Consider the following 22324-nt stretch of genomic DNA (forward strand, 5'->3'; position numbering starts at 1 on the left):
CACAAATGAGTTGTAGAGGAATCCTAAATTATTTTAGAGTCATTGATGTCTTCTTGAATAGGTTAGGTGAAGATTATGGATGTTCTCAAAGAAAATGTTTTTTTCAAATATTATTTTGTGGGTTTTTATCTTTCTCCAACTCTCTTCTTTCAAATGCTTTCAAATCTTTTTTTTTTTTTTGCCTAGCTTTAAATCTTAGTCTTCCAAGAAGGTAAATAGATGTGGTAAGTGGTTCTCTCCTCCTTCTATATTTTTCAAAATTAGTACTAATGGGTCTTTTGGTGTTCTTTCTATTTATTTTATGTTGTGGGCAACGGTTCCAATAATTTGATGAAATTTGGGGCTATTTTGGTGACTCTTAAAAGACTTGTGGATTGGGTTAGAGGAAGGTTATTTATGAATCTAATTACTTGATATTGAATTCCCTTTTGAATAAAAAGGGTTCTCATGGCCTGGATGATTTTTTTTAGTGGACCAAATCCTCCATCTTTCTTTGAATTTTGATGCTATTTCCTTTGCTCATATTCCTAAGGAATAGAATGTTGTAACATGCCTTGCCTAGTGGGATTGAGAGAAAAATTCTCATTGATATGTTTCTAACTTAGGGTTTTTCCTTCTAATAAATACTTTCATCTCTTCTGACTTATTTGCAACGATCAAATTGCAAAGGAATAAATACTTTCTCTCTTTCATTAATTATGGTAATTTGATGTATTCTAGATTCTATCTAGGGTTAAAGATAGAAGTAAACATTCTCCAGTTTTCCTTCTTCTTTCTTTAGTAATGACTCTTACATTTGAAAATCTCATAGCTCTAAAATGTAACATGTTTCTATTACATTAATATAATTATTTTTATTCGTACATTAAAAAATATTCAAATAAAAATAAAGTAAGAAATAAAGAAATATTTTAGGTTGAAGGTTCAAATGATAGGTTCTTTTTCCCAAAATAGCTATCAAATGGTATATATTATGTCAAATGTGTTGTGTATTATTACTTGTGCAATCTTTATTTTTAATACAAACCATATAACCTTTTGTATTTAGTACCACTCTCCTCCTATATTAGTTATAAAGTTTCATGTGCCTTCCTTTCAATATGAACAAATGTTTTCACTTTAACTTTTTTTTGTATTTATATTAAAATAATATCTTAAACTATTTATTTTATTATCATGTGAATGTAAAATAAATCTCAAGTTTATTTATATGTATGTTGCTTTGTTAAACATCACACCATTAGACAAGATATTTAAAGAGCATTAGGTAGTCACTCACTCATTAGTCCATTATGAACATAATAATGATACTATCTAATTCACTCAATGTCATTTAAAATAAGCCCATAGATTCATGAATTGGATAAAGGGGATCTATTATACTATTTGTTGCAATGTTGCTAACAAGTTGTCAAAAACCTTTGTATTGAAAGAAGATTACTTGTGAACTTGATTGTGTATGATTATTGATTAAATTGAAAATATAGAAAAATTACAAATCATTAAGATTGACTATACTATGACATAATCTAGTGATAGATAAAAATTTACCTAAAATGTAAAATAAAATTAAGATTTAATCAAGTGAAATAAATATAGCGAACTTAATAATATTGTTGTATCCAATAGTAACATGTGTCTCTCCTATAGAAATTCAAAACCACACAAAATATTGAAAAAAAAAGTCTGGAACATTATAATTAAATAAAAGAATGCATAAAAAAAAATGTATAAAGAATCTCACATATGTAAATTCGTATTCAAATTATTTAGCAAAGACTAAACATATATTATATGCATCGAGAATGTGATAAAATAAAATCTATAACAAGGTTTAATAAACATATCATATAATGCATATAGAAATTTTGAGACAAAGAAATAAATAAATAAAGTGTTTAGAGGGATAAAAATTGAGGTGGTACATCTTCCCCAAGGTTCCTGGTTAAGCACGGCTGATCGGCAGGTAGATTTACCTTTTTCACAATAATAAAATAAAAGTTAGTATTAAATGTTCATGGTGGTTTCAGCAGTGCCCATCAAAAGATAGAACGTGATTGAGATCTCTTAGTTTATCTTAATTTTCCTTCTTTGGAATAAATTGGAATAAAATGTTTGGGTGATATTATATATCTTAGGAAATCATTACGGTGAATGAATCCATAAAATAAACGATTTGGGTCCCTATTGGTAAACATGGAATCAGGTTTAAAACATATTTCAATATTGTGTGTACTTTTTAATTCGAGATGGTTATTGAGCTATCATAGTTCGCACTAATATATTATTTTAATATAAGTTGAATATTTTCTATATTTTTTTATTGTTGGAGATGTTTATTGAAGTATTATTATAGTTAATATTCTTAAATTATTTAAAGGTTGTATAACTAGTAATTGTATCTTGGTGTGCAATGGGTATGTCAAAGAGGTGTGGAAGTGAGAGTGAATGGTTAATAACTTTATTGATAATTTGATATAGAGTTGACATGTTTAAATAAGGGTGTCATGTTTAAAAAAATCGAATTCACCTCGCCCTAGGGAGATTAAGGCTTACACAACAAAACTGGCTAATTACATTGTATGAATACATTTTTTTTAAGATCTTTTCCTAGAGAAGCATATCTGAACCAGAAAGGGCTCCATCAAGCTATCTTTTGACCCTCAGAAAGGTGTAGCTTCGAGCTATGTTCTTAAGCTCTCAATCTTGAACTCTTGAATCACAATGTTTTGAATTATTTGACAATAATCCCTAAGAAATACAACATATCCATAAGTGATACGATGTACCTCTATCATCGTGTAATGACTGCAAAAGGGTATAATTCTCAATTATATACTCTGAAGCTCACTAGACAACAATCCATATTGAGCTTAACAACAAATCCCAAACCTATCTTCAAAATATAACCTTCACAATGCATGCATTCTTCAAATCTATAAACATCAACAAAGATTGCATAAAGGAAAGCATAAACCAAAAATTCTTAAAATGCCTCTTTTGCAGAACACCATCTCAAAGTGAGAAGCTAACATGAGATGATGAAAAGTCCTCCATTCTCCGGTACTACTAGCCTCCAAAACATGAAGACTATTATTGCTTATCCATTTGATATCTTTGATGAATCTTTAATTTGAAAGCCTTATGAGACTAAAGAGTAATAGATTTTGTATCCAATAAGACTTTCTTATATGAATCTCCAATGCTCATATTCAAAACATAATCAAACTAAGTGTCCATCTTTAAGTCCACACAGCAAGTATGAAACCCCTTTAAAATGGCATTGGAGGAAAGATTGAGGTGGTACATCTTCCCCAAGGTTCCTTCTTGTAATCGAGCCTGGATTAGGAAGAGAAAAAAATTGAATAATCAAACTAAGTGTCCATCTTTAAGCCCACACTGCAAGTATGAAATTGGAGGAAAGATTGAGGTGGTACATCTTCCCCAAGGTTCCTTCTTGTAATCGAGCCTGGATTAGGAAGAGAAAAAATACTATGTTCTTTCCATTATCCACCAACAACTAACTCGCTAGGCATTGCATTGTTTACAACAATAGGATTTATATCAAGACAAGATACATCGTATTCAATCTCTAAATGTTTGACCATAGTTATTGACCCTTCTCCAATTTCCAAGTAAAGAAGATCTCGTCCTCTAGACGCAAGAAAAAACTGAGTAGCATTAGCTATGGCTACAAAGAAAGAATATCTAGTCAATAATCTTCTTGATGATGCACTTATGACCTCATAGAAATGGTTGTTACCTCAACAAGTTGGTCATGAATAGAATCATAATAAAATAATGACTAAACATCAGACGCAAAGCCTTCCATTTCCATTTCTTCTAAATTCATTGCAAGTATACGAGTTTCATGACCAAAGCTCACAACCAAAAAAAAATGTCATACATATCACCAGTTGAAGATCACCAAATTGCTTTTATGCCTAGAAATTCTCTGATGCCTGCCATTTGACTCCAATGCCATTCTCAACTAATGCATAGTGAACCATCCTCGAATGCTCCAGAACATGTAAGTACTAGTTAATTTTCTGCTTTGCAGCAATGCATTTTTATTCGATTTTATTTTGGAGAAATTACATTAACATGTAAAAGTGCACACCTATCATTTATATCTTGCAGATTTTAAAACAATTTCTAACTAAGAACTACTAATGCATTAGCAGTTCAACTCCGTTTCTAACTAAGAACTACTAATGCATTAGCAGTTCAACTCCGTTTCTAACTAAGAACTACTAGTGGTTAGGGTAAAACTATTTGATAAATTCGATCCCTTTTATTTTTTTGGTGAATCACGCATTCTTTATTATTCTTATGAACATCCTCCTTAAGAACTTTCTACAAAATATTTCATAGTTTGTTATATAAATCTTATAATACTCTTGATGACTCTCTCCACTACTATATAACTATCATATTTCACCACCTCATCATGAATACTATAGGTAAACTGTGTTTGTAGCATATTTAGGTATGATATAAATGAACATAGAGTCTAATACCTATAAAGAGTATCAACCATAAAAAATTCTTTTCTTTCATATACTCTATGTAAAAATCATATTCATGTAGCTTACTTATCATTTATTTGGAAGTCAATTAATTGTTTTGCCTCAAAAAGAAATCCAATTATTCTAGATCATTTTTCTATAATAAATGAGCCACAATCTAGAGAAGTTGTCTAACCTTTTCCAATGTATTCATAATGACCAACGTTTCTTTGTCATAAATAAAGTATCCTCTTCGTAAATCATGCAATTTTTTCTTTGAAATGATTTGGGATGTAGCCTCCAAGTTACAATATCCCTAATACCTTATTCAACAATAAATGATAATAAAAAAATAGGAATTGTAAGTACAATACATTATCTTATTACTGTTTTCATTTTATGACACCCTTGGTCCCTCAACATGAATCGGTCAGAGTTATGTTCCATGGACTAGCATTGCACGAGTTGATCAAGCACAGAACCAATGGACTCATGAAATGTTGAAGTGTTATCTTCTCAGGAGGTAGCTTTAGACCTTCCCCTTTGCATCTTGCCCTCATCCCTGGGAGTTCGTTGGTCCCTTCTCCTTCCCTTTTCTTTCTTAAGAATTTTGGATTTTGGAGTCCAAGGAACCAGTCACCCCTTCCCTTTTGGGGAGAGGTACCTCATCTCCCTAGACCTCGAAATCTCAGACTTCCATTCCTTCTAGATTTTGTAGTTTGGGGAACCGGTCCACCCTTTCCCTTTTGGGGAGAGGTATCCCATCTCCCTGGACCCAAGAATCTCGGACTTCCCTTCCTTTCGGATTCTGGAGTCTAAGAAACTGGTTTACCCCTTCCCTTTTGGGGAGAGGTATCCTATCTCACTGGACCCAAGAATCTCAAACTTCTCTTCCTTTCAAATTTTGAAGTCCAAGGAACCAATCTATCCCTTCCATTTTGGGGAGACGTACATCTTGTCTCCCCAGACCCTAGAATCACAAACTTTCCTTCCTTCCAAATTCTGGAGTCCAAGAAACTAGTCTACCCCTTCCCTTTTGGGGAGAGGTATCTCGTCATCCCCGGAACCTGAAACCTAGAGTCCTCCTTTGCCTCCCTCTCATTCCTCCAAAATTTGGGGTTCCTGGCTCCTCTTCCCTTGCAAAATTTTCCTAAAGGCTTGACATTTGACCTCTAGTAACATCAACATTTCCAATGGAATGATCAACACTCAAGGCTCTTAATCCTCCACCAGCTCTTCTGACTTGTCTAATTTAACTTATGGAGCTACAAAGGCATATTTAATGATTTTTGTAGGATTGTCATCAAGTGGAGTCCAAGGCCATGCTTATTCATGGTTACTAGATGGCTTTCATATCAAGTCTATACACTCTGACTTTGGAATGTCAAGAAATATACCTTCAAGAATTTTTTTTCTTGCGATTTCATTGCTAGGGTATGGATGGGTTTCTTGCATGCACAACCATGTTAGATATATGCACCTCCCTACCTTCCCGAAATGACATTCTCTTATGCACACCAGGTGAAGGTTTCCCCTCTTTGACCATTGGTCTTTTCTCAACAACCAATTTTCTATATATATATAAGCTATTATGCCTCATTTTAAAGGGTTCTCTCCCTACTAGCTTGAGCTACTCTCTTCTCCTTCACTTCTCTTGAAGATTTGTATATTTTCTTGCATTTCTACAGCCAGTAAGTTTGGCCATTGGCTTGAGAATGAATTGAAATCATCATTCTTGCCTCTCTTAAACTTATGCATGTTGTGTATGTATTCTTACCTTCATTATAAGTGTATGTTTTGTGGCTTTCTCTCACGTATATGTTGTGTTAACTTGTTTTTTACTATGGCTTGTGGCAAACCTTTCACCCATTTTGATATTTAGGAAATCATAACCTCCATAAGTGTTTTTGGCATCTGAAACTAATGTTTGTGCATCTCTAGGGTATTTTGATTGATTATTTCTATCATTCTAAGGGATAGAGGAACATCTCTATCTTGGTGTTTCACCTCCTTTCTTTTTAGCATTTCGTTCTTCATTTTCTCTACAAGTTGTTAGAATAGGTCTAGATGTAGAATTCAAAGTGTTGGGTTGGTTCAACACTTGCACCTCGATTGAGAATGAAGCCAACCTCCTTCGGAGATTCAACCCCCTTTGAGGAAGGTCCCACATTTTGGGGTTGTTTCCATGTTTCACAAGGTTGCTGGGTTGGAAGCTTAGCAAGGTTGCAAACTTTTGTGACAACAATTCCCTCTGTAAATGTTTTAAAATTTGAGTAAATTTCATCCATTCAAAGGCTCCCTTAATTTTTAAAGCTAGTAAAGGTGCAGCAAGTTCAAATAATTCTTTCTCAAATCTTCTATAATAACCACACAATTTAAAGAATCTTTTCAACTATGTTAATATGATAGGATGTGACAAATATAGAATAGCTTGGATATTTTATGGATCCATATATAAAACTTTGACAATTACAATTTGTCTAAAATATAAATTAAAAATTATTCCAAACTCACATTTGGACTCTTTGCAATAAAAAACACTATTCCAAAATGTTTAAAACTATGTTTTTGTGGTTCAATTTTTTTATTATAAACATAAAATCATTAAAGAAAAATAACAAAACATCATTATTTCGTTTCATATACTCTTTGTCAAAAAATTATTCTTGTCACATATCCATTTTAGAGATTATTCAAATATCTTTGTATAAAAAAGTATTAATTATTATGAGTAATCTTTAAAAATAATCAATGACAAATTAGATATTGCCAAAATATCTCAAATACATGCATAATGACCAAAATTTATTTGTCATAAACATAATATTCTCTTTCTAAAACTCAATTTTTTCCTTCAAAAGATATGGGATGTTTCCTTTGTGTCAGAATAGCCCAAGTATATTCTTTTGATGCATCACAATCTACAAGAAATGGTAATAAAGCATGAAGAATTGCAAGTATAAGGTGTAAACTCATTACCTCTTTAAATGTTTCAAAATTTACTTTAGTCAATTTCATACATTCAAGGAATCTTTTATTTGTCAAGTACATTAGAGGTACACATCAACTTGATGTAAACCATTCACAAACCTCTTATAATAACTACATAACCAAAGGAATCCTCTTCATTGTATTAATGTGAAAAGAGATGGGCAATATAGAATAGCTTGGTTCTTATATGGATCCATCAATACACCTATGACACTTATAATATGTCACAAAAATTAAAACCTTACTAATCGAAGCTGACATTTGAAGTCTTTGACATAAATATACTACTCCAAAATTCTCATAACCTTATCCTAATACTTCAATTGTTCTTCACAAGTTTTACTATAAATAGAACATCATTAAAGAAAAATAACACGAGATTTTTATTTCCTTTCATATATAGTATGTAAAAATAATATGTTTGTAGCTTATTCCTTTTTATGAATCATTCAAATTTCTTTAACTCAAAAATAATTTTAAAGTATTATAATTATTATTTACAATAAATCAACCACAAACTCAATATTTTATAATCTTTCTAATGCATACATAATGGCTATCATTTCTTTATCATAAATAGAGTATCCTCTTTCCAAATCCCTCATTATTTTTCTCTCAATTGATATGTCATTCAACTTTTGAGTTAGAATCACCAAAACACCTTCTTATGATTTATTATATTTTATGATAAATGCTAATTAAAAATTAGGAATCACAGGTATAGGACATTAGCTCATTACTTCTTTAAATGTTCCAAAAGTTAGTTGAGCATATTTAATCATTTAAAGGATCCCTTATTTGTTAAATATAGTAAAGGTGTCATAAATTAAGATTAACCTTACACAAACCAGTTATAATAACTACAATACCCAACTATATTAATATGATAGAAGGTGGCCAAAATAGAATAGGTTGGATCTTTTGATGATCCTTCTATACACATTTTGAACTTATAATATGTCCCAAATATAAAAAATAAATTAATCCAAACTCATATTTCAGATCTTTGACATATAAATACTATTCCAAAAATCCCAAAACTATATACAAGTGTTTCAATTTTTTTATTATAAACGTATCATCATTAACAAAAAAACTAACATAACATTTTTTTCCATTAGTAGCTGGTTTGGGGTCCTCCAAAACCCCTTTGTTGTGTTTAGGTGAATTTGTTTGTTAGGGATATTTTCCCACTGGTTTGATGGTCTAGTAAAAAGTATCCTCTTCTAAAAGGGGTTTTCCGTTTTGTTTTTTGTGTTTCTAGTGATCTCACGGCTTGTGAGATCCCCTTATGTGCTTGTTAGGCAGTTATGCATCGGTAACGAGCCTATCCCATCTTTAATCTAACCAAAATATTGTTTTCCTCTCATATAGTATATGTCAATACCATATTATTGTAACTTGTCCATTTTTTTTGAGATCATTCAAATACCTTTTACTCAAAAAGTATTTTCAATGATACTAATCAGTGTTTACAATAAATAGGCCAAAAAGTAGATATTGTATATTCAGTATATGCATAGTGACTAGATTTTATTTGTTACATTTAGAGTATCATCTTTCCAAATCACTCAAATTTGTTTCTTCTAGATGATATGGTATGTCTCCTTTAATTTAGAATAACCTCAATACCTTCTTCTAGTACCTTAAAAAAAAATGGTGATAAAAACTTAGGAGTTACAAGTACATGACATTTATTTATTACGTCTTTAAATATTTCAAAAGTTACTTGAGTAGATTCATATGTCCAAAGTCTCCCTTGTTTGTCAAACATATTAAATGTGCATTAATTTAAGATAAAACCATTCACAAACCTCCTATAGTAACTATAGAACCAAAATAATCCTCTCAACTATATTAACATAATAAGAGTTGGCTAATGTATAACATATTAGACCTGTTATGGATCCATTTGTACACTTTTGCCACTTATAAAATGCCATAAATATAAGAAAATAATCAATACAAATGCACATTTGAGTAAAAAAATACAATTCCAAAATTCTCAAACTATATTAATGCATTTCAAATGTTCTTCCTATATTTGACCACAATTAAAATATCATTAAACATAAAAACATAAATTTTCTCAAATGCTTCCTAAATACCTAATTGATGAATTACAAAAAGGTATATAGAGAATATTTAAGTTCAAATGGAATTGCCAAAAACTAAAAGTCTCCAAGATACATCTAAATTCTATTTTGTGAATATCTCCATCTCTCATATAGATCTAGTAATAGCTTCATCTTAGACTATCTTTGATAAATCTATTTGTTCATTTAATTCATAGATCATCTCGTCTATCCTAGGTATGGTATATCTATTTATGATGGTCCCCTTATTTATTTCTATGTAATAAACACACATCTACATAGTTTTTCACAAGAACCACTAAATATGTGAAAGGATTGGAACTAATCCTTGCATAACCTACCTCTAAAAACTCATTGGCATCCTTTTCAATCGCGTCTTTGTAATATCTTGTATGGAAGTATGACTTTTTTATAATAGGATTTAAACCTTGTTACAATTTTATTGTGTTTATAATCTCTATTTGGTGGTGTCCTTGGAGAAAAATTATCAAACACAAAACTATTCTTTCTTATTATTTTCTATATATCCAAATGAAGAGGGTTTATCTTATCCATAGATGAATACATCTTAATAATTTTCACAATTACCACCCATGCTTCCTTTTTCATAAACTCCCTTTAAAGAAACTTATTTTACATCTAATCTATACCTAAGCTACATAGTTTGGTAATTTTATTAGAAAATTGCTAGAGAATGTGACTATTTAACATACAATGCCATGTTATTTTTATGACAAACCAATAACATAATAATCATTTCCTACCTTGTGGTCCTTAAGAGTGTATTAATATATAAAATTATCATGGTGTAAGGAATGGTAAATCCATTAACAACAATACCATTTATAATTTCATTTTTTTCCTATTTGTAGTCCTCTCTTAATAGCAAGACCTCCACTAGTGAAGTTGTGGGTAGCTCTACTATTAATAATTACAAAGATTATTTCACTATATAGTATTCCATATACCCTAAAGGAATGATATTTGGTATCTCCTAAAAGAGATACAAATTGCTCCACTCATTTCTTCCTTTTGTCCTCCTCTAGTACAAGGTCTTCTGTATCCATAAATAATTTAGGCTCATCTAAATTTTATTTCCTATTTGACACTACATCAATATAGCATATTTATCCCTTTTCAAGGAAACTATGACTTGGGGTCCATGGTTCTTTGCAATAAATATAGAGCTTCTTCCTCTTATTATCATTCATGGTTTCATCATCTATATTATTTATAATAATTGGAGGTATTACCTTTTGTTGGGTGTATTATATCTCTTTTTATGCAATACTTTGTTTTAGTTTATCTAAATTGATGTCTTTGAAAAATATTTATATTTTGGTATCAAAATTTAATTAAAACTTTGACATTAGTACTTCCATAAAAATTCTAGTGTGCCTACTCTCAAATATATTAAGAATCGTCACTTTGACAACTTCTAGAAGTTGGCTATACATTTTTAAATAGTTCTTTCCCACTTAAGTTGTGCCAACTCTTTGGAGAGAATCTAAAGATCCTTTCAATTAAATATCTTCATCAACTTTCAATATTACTCATAATAGGGGTTGATAAAATTATGGTCATGCAGAAAATCCATATAACCACTGTCTTTGTGGAATATCTTCAAAATATAAAGTGGAAAAATTGATAGGTTTATCTTCAACCATAATCTTGAGAGATAGATCCATGTATATATTTTATATTCATGCATAATCAATTCACTTATAAGTCCATCAATAGCGAATTTTTTAAACTTCTCTAGTACATGATATTGTCCTTTCCACTTATGTTAAGATATTGGCTCTTGTCTGGTTGTATCTTTGTATTCATTCATATTCATGAAATTTGAGAGAGACATTAATTCGTGAATATTTTTTAGAATTCTTTTATATTCAACATAATAGGTAGTGATATATTTATTGTTCAAAGGAGTGATGAGCAAGAGTAGGAGGACTGGAGCTAGAGTTTTGGAAGGAGAGGGAGATGCGAGGGAGGGTTCAAAGGAGGACAAAGAGGCAGATGAGGATGATGTGGTCCTTGTTTCTCGACCCTAGAATAGCTTAAACTACACACACTAAGCTTACACTTCTAGGCTTAAAAGTATTAAACATTCAAAGTTGATTGATATTTTCTAGGCTTAATATGTTTCTTAATGTATGTGGTCACACTAAGAATACACTTCTAGATTTAAAAGTGTTAAACACACAAATTTGACTAACATTCTCTAGACTTAATATGTTGCCTAGTGCGTAGAGTTTAAGGTTGCGCCTTGGTCCCTGCGTTCTTTGTGAAGTCTCACAAAATGCATTTTTGTTGGTGGCTCAAGTTGGGTAGGTTTTTCCTTTATCCTCATTAGTATTTCTAGGTGGAGAGTCAATAATGGTATTTTTGTTGTTTTGTTTGTTCTCTATCCTACATTGGGATTCAGTGCTCTCTCAATGGTTTCCTTTCTTTTTGGTCCTCCCGATAACCCTTCTTGGTGATTATTTTGTTGGCATGAAGTTTGTTGGGATGTGTAGCTACAAATTTTTTCTTGCATGGATTTTCGTGGTCCTATTTTCTCTTGTCCGACCCTTTGGATCTAGGTATTTTGCCTCTTGTTCAAGGTGTCATTGGTTCAACTATTCCTTTTGCTCACAAAGGTGGGTGGAGATCCATTTGGACATACTAACTATATTTTTGTGCATGTCATGGAGTGGGTTTGTTCTCCATGTTTGTTTTTTCTTCCACTCATACTGGTGAAGGGTTCTTCTATGGTTGTCGCAAACTATTGTTTGACCTTCAATTTCTTTGGGGTGTCCTCTATTTTTGTATTAGATCTATGGAGATCTTGGGTCCTGTTTGCCTAAAATTGGGTGCTTTCTTTTTATAATCTTGCTTGGGGTTTGTGTTGTGATCATTGCAATGTTGGTCTAATGTGAAGATTGGGCTTTTACTAGCGATTGCTCCTCTTCTTCCTCCTTGTAGGGATATATCTGTGACATAGTTTATGCAAAGTTTTTGCATGAGGATTGTATGCTAATAGATGGCCAATATAGAATAGCTTGGTTTCTTCTAAGGATCCATCAATACACCTTTGGCACTTATAATATGTCCTAAATATTAAAAAATTATTAATGCAAACTCACATTTGAACTCTTTTTCATAGGTATACCATTCCAAAATTCTCAAAACTATATCGTAGTACTTCAAATATTCTTCCAATGTTTTACTATAAATAGAATATAATCAGAGAAAACTGACACAACAATTTGATTTTCTTTCATATATTCTATGTAAATATTATATTCTTGTAGCATATTATTTTTTTATGAATCATTCAAATCACTTTGACTCAAAGATAATTTAAAAATATTATGATTATTTTCTTACAATAAATCAACCAAAATTTTTATATTATCTAATCTTTCTAATTCATATAGAATGACAACATGAAATTTCCATAAATAGAATATCCACTTTTCAAACCACTCATTTTTTCTCTTATATGATGTTTATTTACCCTTTGAGTTAGAAACACCCAAATACCTTCTTATTATCCATTATATTTTTTATATAAATAGAGGTGAATGATATATTTGTTGATTAATTATTGGATGAATCTCATGCATATATAAGGTGAAGAAGTTAATTTGGCATCTACCAATTGCATCATAACTATCACAACTTTTTAGCATCATAACTACTATAATGTATAACTTTGTTCATGCCAACATTCCCCCCCTCAATACATTATTCCTAAAATCATCAAATTCAACTTGCCCTAGGGATCTCCTCTTAAGGATTACACAACAAAACTTGCTAATTACATAATGTGTAGTTCTTTTAGAAGATCTTTTGAAGAAGAAGCAAATTTTAAACCAAATAGGGCTCCATCAAGCTATCTCTTGGCCCTTGAAAAGGTGTAGCTTTGAGTTTTTTTTCTTGAGATTTCAATTTCAAACTCTCAAATCATAGTTTTAAATTATTTGACAATAATCTGTAATAGGTATGACGGATCTCTATCATTGTTGACCAATGTGAAAGGGTATAATTCTTGATCATATACTCTAAATCTTGTTGGACAAAAAGCCATATTGAGCTCAAAACAAAATTCCAAACTTGCCTCCAAAATATGACCTTCACAATACATGTATTCTTCAAATCCATTAGCATCAACAAAGAAAGTTAAAAAGAAAGCACTAACCAAAAAACCAAAAATGTTCTCATGCAAAGCTTGATCTCAAAGAGAGAAGCTGATTTGAGATGATGAAAATTCCTCCATCCTATGATGCCACTAGTTACCTCCATTATGAAAGCTTACACTTTATCGACCCATTGGACAAAAAGCCATACTGAGCTCAACACAAAATTCCAAAATTTTCTCCAAAACATAACCTTCACAATACATGTATTTGTCAATTCCATCAGAATCAACAAAGAATGTAAAAAGAAAAGCATTAACCAAAAAAACCAAAAAAAATTCTCATGCAAAGCATCATCTCAAAATGAGAAGCTAATTTGAGATGATGAAAATTCCTCAATCCTTTGATGTCATTGACCTTCATCATGAAGGCTTACACTTTATCCACTCAATGTTACAAGTGAGCCTTTTGAGACCTCATCAATTGTATTCAAAATGGCCTCAAAAGAAAAAGTAATCTTTGATGTGTAACCATGATTAAAAAACCAAGATGTTAGATTACATTGATAATACATTTAAGATGATCATACTTTATCTTGTCATATGAAGAAGGAACACCTTCATAAGAGTCCCCTAACAAAAAATTCTTAAATATCTTCCAAAATACAATATTCAAAGTGCAATCAAATATATTTTATAGTATTACTGACTTTACATTTCAATGTCTACAATAAAGTTCAATTACCAATTCTCTATACCACTAATGTGACATTTAGAGAGCTCTATATTATTCATTCCTCAATATTCATTTAGTTGCACTCTCTCACCTAAAAAAAATCGATTAAGTGATTTGATCTCTATATAACATACCTCAATTAGGCCACATTTAGATCTTTTGGTAATGTTCATATATTTGACGGAAATAGGGCAAAAATGTAAGAGTGGTAGGTGAATCAATTGTTACCAAAACTTGCATTAGCTTACAATAATCTTAGATCTAATAATTAACAGTGAAAGAATAAATCAACAACACAACATGAGCACACATAACACTAAGATTTTTGATGTGAAAAGCCCGGTCAAGGGAAAAACCATGGTGTATATGAAATATTACAATAGGGAATATAATACATTCAAGCACATTGCCTAGAGATCACTCCTCAAATACAACAAAGGGAAATAACCCTAGGAAGGCTCACTACCTTAAAAATATATTCAGATCATTTCCGAAAAATCATGAACTGAGAAATAGAATCCTCAATGCCAAGTTAGAGTTTCGGTTAAGCACATGACATCTCTCACAGTTCTCCACACTTCTAGTCCGCTTTTGAATGATTAATACATTCACACATTCCACACATCTGTAGCATGCTCAATTACAAAGATGTTATATTTATTTATACATGACATCAACCTTGGACCAATATCATCAAGGTCAGATAAACACACTTCACCTAATTACAAAATATAATTATACACACAATAATAACATATGTGGACCAAAACAATGTCGGCTAAGACATAGCATGGACCTAAGTCACCACCTCGAGTAAGAAACACCTCCAAGAGTTATGCACTAAACATCCGCAACCCATTACATGCACCATATCGGCCAATAAAATGAAGAACACCACCGAGTCAAAGAAAATAATCAATAACATGATCATCAATCAATATGGACCACCAACACGAATAGTACACGATCTAGAAACATCTACAAGAATCTTTAATTACCGCAACAACATCCACACCAACTCAAATTACTAGAATCACATCATCATCATACTGAACTTCAAGAACATTCAATGAACTAACTATCAACCTAGAAAAATCACTTGTGGAGAACCAAAGAATTAAGGACATACACCAATGTCCCAAATACATTCCCAAATCCGCAAACCAATTTATTACAATGTGGAACAATGCATATCAAAATACTAAACACCAACAACACTAAACAACAAAAAAAATGACCACAACATAGATACTCATAACTCACTCAAATATTCAGGCATACATCTGACACTCATGCTTAATCAACTAGAGATATCACTCTACAAACCCTTTAATCTGCAAACACTAATCATCAATACAAAGCATAAAACAACTAACTGAACTTCATTGCAACATTTCTTCAAATAGAGAAAATATGTTGATAGCAATGACAACACATATCTCCAACAGATCCAACAATCTCCCCCTTTGGAATTCATGGAAACATATGATGTGGAAAAAAATCAATGTCAAAGAAATCAACAACTCTCTTAGAAAACTCTCTCCCTTTACAAATATTCTCTCCCCCTTAGATCATTACACAGTTTTTCACATGAATCTCTCCCCCTTAGATCATTACACAATTTTTCACATGAATCTCCCCCCCTTTGACCTCAATGACAAAAACACATATTTACAAACACAGAATCACACAAATCTAAACATTTGACTACTCCCCTTGAGTAGTAGCCACCTCCTCAATCATGATCACAAGATATTGCCATGAAATGCACTGGACTAATGTAAATCAATGCACCTTAGTTCTGAACAAGAGGGGCAATCACCCCTAACTTCTCTCTGAGATACTCAAAAGTATCTTTAGGCAAAGGCATCATGAAAATATATGCAATCTATTCCTTTATAGAAACATATTCCAACCTAATTTCTTTTTCTTTTACCTGCTCTCTCAGAAAATAAAACTTGATAGATATATGTGTAGTCTTTGAATGGCACTTGAATTATTACAGTAAATAGCAATAGGATCATCATACACACTTTGCTTCTTACTCAACTATGAAACCAATCTCTCACCCAAGAAATGGAATTTTGCTTCTTACTCAACCATGAAACTAAGCTCTCACCCAAGAAAAATGCACCACCACTAGTACTCTTACAGTCATCAACATCTCTTACCCAATGAGCATCAGTAAAGGCACTCAAAGTAAATTCATTATCTTTAGGGTACCATAAGCCAAAATCAATAGTTCCTTTCAGATATCTAAAGATTCTTTTAATAGAAACAACATGAGATTCTTTAGGATCAACTTAAAATCTAGCAACAAGACAAACAACATTCATGATATCTGGTCTAGTCTGAGTCAAATATAGTAGTCCACCAATCATATATATGTATCTGATCTGATTTTCTTTAGGGGAATCATCATCCTTAGTAAACTTAGATCCTATCACCATAGGGATTCCAACTGGATTTAAATAATCTAATCCAAACTTATTCAACAATTCCTTCACATACTTTGACTGAGATATGAAAATACCTTTTTTCTAATTGTGTAATTTGCAATCCTAGAAATAATTTCATTTCAAAAATCATAGACATCTCAAATTCATTTTGCATCTCATCAATAAACTTCTTACACAAACTATCATTACCTCAAAAAACAATCTTATCAACAAAAACTTCAACAATCAAAATTTTATCATGATCAATCTTAAAATACAAATTACTATCAACAATACCTTTGTTGAATCCAAGCTTCAACATATATTTATCCAATCTGGCACACCAAGTTCTAGGGTCTTACTTCAATCAATACAAAGATTTCCTCAACAGACAAACCATATCTTTTTCATTAGTCAATTGAAATCCATCTGGTTGCTCAATGTACACCTCTTCTTCCAACTCACCATTAAGAAATTATGACCTGACATCCATCTGATAAACTTTGAAATCCCTGTAAGTAACATAAGCAAGAAATAATCTCACAACTTCAACTCTTGCCACCAGAGAAAAAGTCTCCTCAAAATCAGTTCCTTCCATCCGTGAATAACCTTTACAAACAAGTCTTTCTTTATTCCTAACAACTTCACCTTCCTCATTCAATTTTTTCTAGAAAACCCATTTTGTTCCAATTACATTTTTGTCTTTCAGTCTCGATACCAGAATCCAGGTATTATTCTTTTCAATCTGATTCAACACCTTCCATCGCTTTCACCCAATGTTCATCTTTACATACTTCACTCACATCCTTATGTTCAATCTTAGAAATCATTTAATACTCAACTTGATCTTCTGTAATTCTTCTCCTAGTCTAAACACTTTTTTTTTAATCTCTTGTAATCTGATTTTCTGAATGATTCAATCTTACATACCTGGGTGTCTTAGGATTTTCTTGATTTGTTCAAACTCTTATGTTCTTTCTTCTGCACTTGCACTATTTCTTCACCTTGAGTTACTGGATTCACTGAAGCAATTTGAACTTGGTTCAAGTTTGAACTTGCTTACCTTTATCAAAACTATCATTCTAATCATTTGAATCATATCCGGAGGATCTAGGTTGTGTCTCCATATCTTCATCAACTTTTACATTAGCACTCTCAACTATCTTCCTCAATCTCTTATTATAACACTCATAGGGCTTGATTTTATTAGAATAACCAAGAAAGATTCCTTCATCACATATAGCATCAAACTTACCTAAATCTTCGTCCCCTTTGATATAGCATTTACTTCCAATTTTTTTTTAAATATATAATAGTAGGAGTATGACCAAACCATAATTTATAAGGAGTCTTACCAGTATCACATTTGATATGTACCTAGTTAAGAGTGTAAACAATAGTGCTCACAACTTCTCTCCAATAGATATATAGAACATTTCCTTCAATCATCATTGTCCTAGTAGCTTCTTGAATGGTTATGTTCTTCCTTTCCACAACTCCATTTTGTTGAGCAGTTCTTGGAGCAAATAATTGTTTCTTTATCCCATGCTCTTCAAAAAATGTATTGAACTCACTGGAGATGAATTCACCACCTCTATATAATATTAGATACTTCAACTTCAATCCTATCTCTATCTCAACCACTTCTTTGAAAATCTTGAATTTTTCTAAAGCTCCAGATTTCTCCCTTAAGAAAGTAACCCACATCATCCTAGAATAGTCATTAATCACCAACATGAAATATCTATCTTATTGCAAACTTCTAACTCTAGAGAGACCACACAAATTAGTATGCACAAGATCCAATAATCCATTAGAAAAATGCTTTTTACTCTTGAAACAAACTCTTGTTTGCTTCCCCGATTGATATTCTTTGCATATAGAGTTAGTAGGCTTCATCAATTTAGGAAGACCTCTTACTTCCTGAGTAGAACTTATCTTAATAATGCTATCAAAATCTACATGAAACATCCTTCTATGCCACAACTAACTTTTATCAATTTGAGTAATCAAGCAACTTTTATCACCAACATTCAAGTGAAAGATATTACCATCTGTCTTTGTACCTAATGCAATCTCACTTCCGGAGCTATTCAAGATTCTACATTTCCCATTCCTTAATTGAAAATCATATCCCTTATCAACCATCTATCCAAAACTCTGAAGATCATGTTTTAGGGCTTCTACATATAAGATATCATCAGTATTATTCTTACCATCAAGTGAAATAGAACCTTTACAATGGATTATACTATCTTTGTCATCACCAAACCTAATAAGACCACCATCATACTTCTCCAAGCTCACAAAATTTTTCTTATCACCTGTCATATGATGAGATCGTTCGTTGTTAGTCACCCATTCATCTTTCTCTTCAACTTGTGCAGCCAAGGCTCTTTCCTCATTAATGCAACTAGTAGAACTAGTAAGTTTTGGATCATCTTCCCTGATACAAATAAACACCCATTCATTAACACTTGAATTTCCTTTGTTAGATTCATCATCAGTCAAACCTTCATCAGCAACATAATAATATTTCTTCTAATATTTAGGCTTGTAGGTTTCCTTAGGAACTCTTTCCAAACACCTTGAAACAAAAATTCCTATCTTATTGAATGAAAAAAATTTAAGAGGCAACTTTCCTTCATACTTACCGACCCCGTTAGGCAATCTTATGGAAATCAATGCTTCAAGCTCCTCAAGCTCATGCTCTTCTTCTTCAACTTACTTCATCTCTTTCTCATATCTAGATATCTTCCTTGAAGAGCTTTCACTCGGATCAAATCTTTGCTTATCGTGGATCAAATCTTTGCTTATCGTTCTTGGAAATAGTGGCTTTGAATGCAAATTCTACCTTAGGAAGAGAATCACAAAATTTGGTTAATTCAAAGGTTGATAACTTACCAATCAACATGTCTCTTCTCACATCAGTCATAGTCTAGAGCTCCTCAATAGCAGCAACTTTATGTTTATAGGATGCAGGTAGGGATATGAGCACTTTAGCTCAACAAAATCTGATTCTTCCAACTTTCCACTGATACAACTAATATTGCACACTAATTCATTCACCTTTTGAATAAAATAAGTAATGTTCTCATCTTCGTCCATCCTCAACATCTCATATTTTCCTTGCAGACTTTGCAATTTAACAATCTTTACATAGTTGTGTCCTTCATATAGGGTTTCCAATTTCTTCTAGATCTCATGAGTGGTCTACAATTCCATCACATTTGTCATTTCAGAATCAGTTAGATCACTCAACAATTCTTCTTTAGCCCTGATTTTGTATTCAGCTTCCTTACTCTCATCTAGGGTTGAAGGACCATTTGCAGAAACAATACATTTGTTTTTAGTAACTCTCTAGTAATCTTTGTCAATGCATCTCAAATGACACTCCATCCGGTTCTTCCAAAGAGAGTAATTTGTTCCATCAAATCTCAGACTCTCCTTCTTGTTAGTAGCCATCCCAGATCACCTCAAGTTGTTAAACTTCTCTGAATGAATTAGCTCTGATACCAATTGATGAAAATAGCACAAACAACTGAGAGGGGGGTGAATCAGTTGTTACCAAAACTTGCAACAACTTACAATAATCTTAGATTTGATAATTAAAAGGAAAACCATAAATGAAAAACACAACATGAACACACATAACACCAAATTTTTTGAGGTGGTAAAATGGGTCAAGGGAAAAACCACGGTGGGAACCTACCCACAATATGATGATACGCTATTAGAAGTACATGAAATATTACAATGGGGAAAGCATATGCATTCAGGAACACTGCGTAGAGATCACTACTCAAATAGAACAAAGGGAAACAACCCTAGGAAGGATCACTTACAATTAGATTAAGATCACTTCTGAAAAATCATGAACTTAGAAATAACATGCTCAATGCCTAGTTACAGTTCCGGTTAAGAACAAAAAATCTCTCACACTTCTCCACACTTATTCTCTTCTTTCGAATGATTAATACATTATTCACTCATTCCAAACATCTGCAACATACTCAATTACAAAGATATTACATTTATTTATAAATAAATGTAATAATGGTTCCCACTTTTTTGCCAACTTTGACACTAAGATGAATATTTTTAAAATAATCTTCACTTTCCAACACCGATAACTTTTAAATAATTAAGAAATTGAAGATGATGTAAATTAGCGATTTGTAATATCTTGTCTACAGATTCTAAATATATTTTTTTCAATTTTTTTTAAGAAATTTTTTTTTTACTTTTCTATCTCCCTCAAAAAGTAGTTTTTTATAGCAAACAACATTTTTTAAGAGTGATGTGCCTTCTGAAATGCATAACTTTTTTTCTATAAATGATAAAAACTCACTTCTTTCAAATTTTGGTTTGTACCATCAATATCCAAGGCATGGAGTTGGTTTGATAGTGATATGTTGAATATTTTTCATTTTATTAAGATTTGAAGTCCAACTAATTATAATTTAGTCATAGGTGTATGTTTGAACACATAACTTGTTATATATATATATATATATATATATATTTAAATTTAATTTTTTTTTGGTTAGAAAGAAGACATCAATATGCAGAGCAGAGATCTTTTTCATAATTTTATTGAATTAGTTTACTATTTTTCTTAATGCGTTGAACAAAGAAGTTCATGTTCACTAAAAAAACAATATTTCATAAAATTTAAAAAAACAAGGTCATAATAAGCTCACAATGTAATAAAATTATAGTTTTTGGAAAGCTTTCTTCAAGAACTACCCTCCTATATTATTGGGTTCTCAATATTCTTTGATTTGAGCCTTAAACCAGGAGTTTCAAGGCCATAACTCTCAGAATTTTGAAGAATTTGGGAGAGAGATGTTTAGGAAGTCAGTTCATGCGAACAAAGGTTCGTACGAAGGGGGTTCATTTGAACCCAAAATAATTCACTTAAACCCCTATTTGCTCAAACATGGAGTGCATAAACAACCGCATAACTAACTAGTTTGTGCGAACATGCCATTTTTTAATGGCCTACGTTCGTATGAACCCAGGCCGATGCAAAATTATATTTTTTTTACAATTAACAATCTCATATAAATAGAAATGTTTTATTCATTTTTTAAAACTTAAATTATCAAAGTATTTCACATTTTGAATGAAAGAAGACCTATAAAAGTCATATCAGTATAGCCACTTGGTCATTGTTGTTGGCCTAATTCTTCATATAGTTCCATGTCGCGGGCCATCTCAAAAGTGGAGAATAGAGAGTGAAGATAATGAGAAAATATTAAGTGTTATTGAAGAGCAATCTGAACCACTTGATGTGGCATGAACTATTTATTACACCAAAGTACATGTGTTTGAACCCATGAACTGAATTAATAAGACTTTAAACTTAACTTGTTTTGAAACTTGGATAAATTATTAAATACATTAAAGTGTTTGCATTTGATAGATGT

The sequence above is a fragment of the Cryptomeria japonica genome, unplaced genomic scaffold, assembly GCF_030272615.1.
Source record: "Cryptomeria japonica unplaced genomic scaffold, Sugi_1.0 HiC_scaffold_30, whole genome shotgun sequence".
Classification (NCBI taxonomy): domain Eukaryota; kingdom Viridiplantae; phylum Streptophyta; class Pinopsida; order Cupressales; family Cupressaceae; genus Cryptomeria; species Cryptomeria japonica.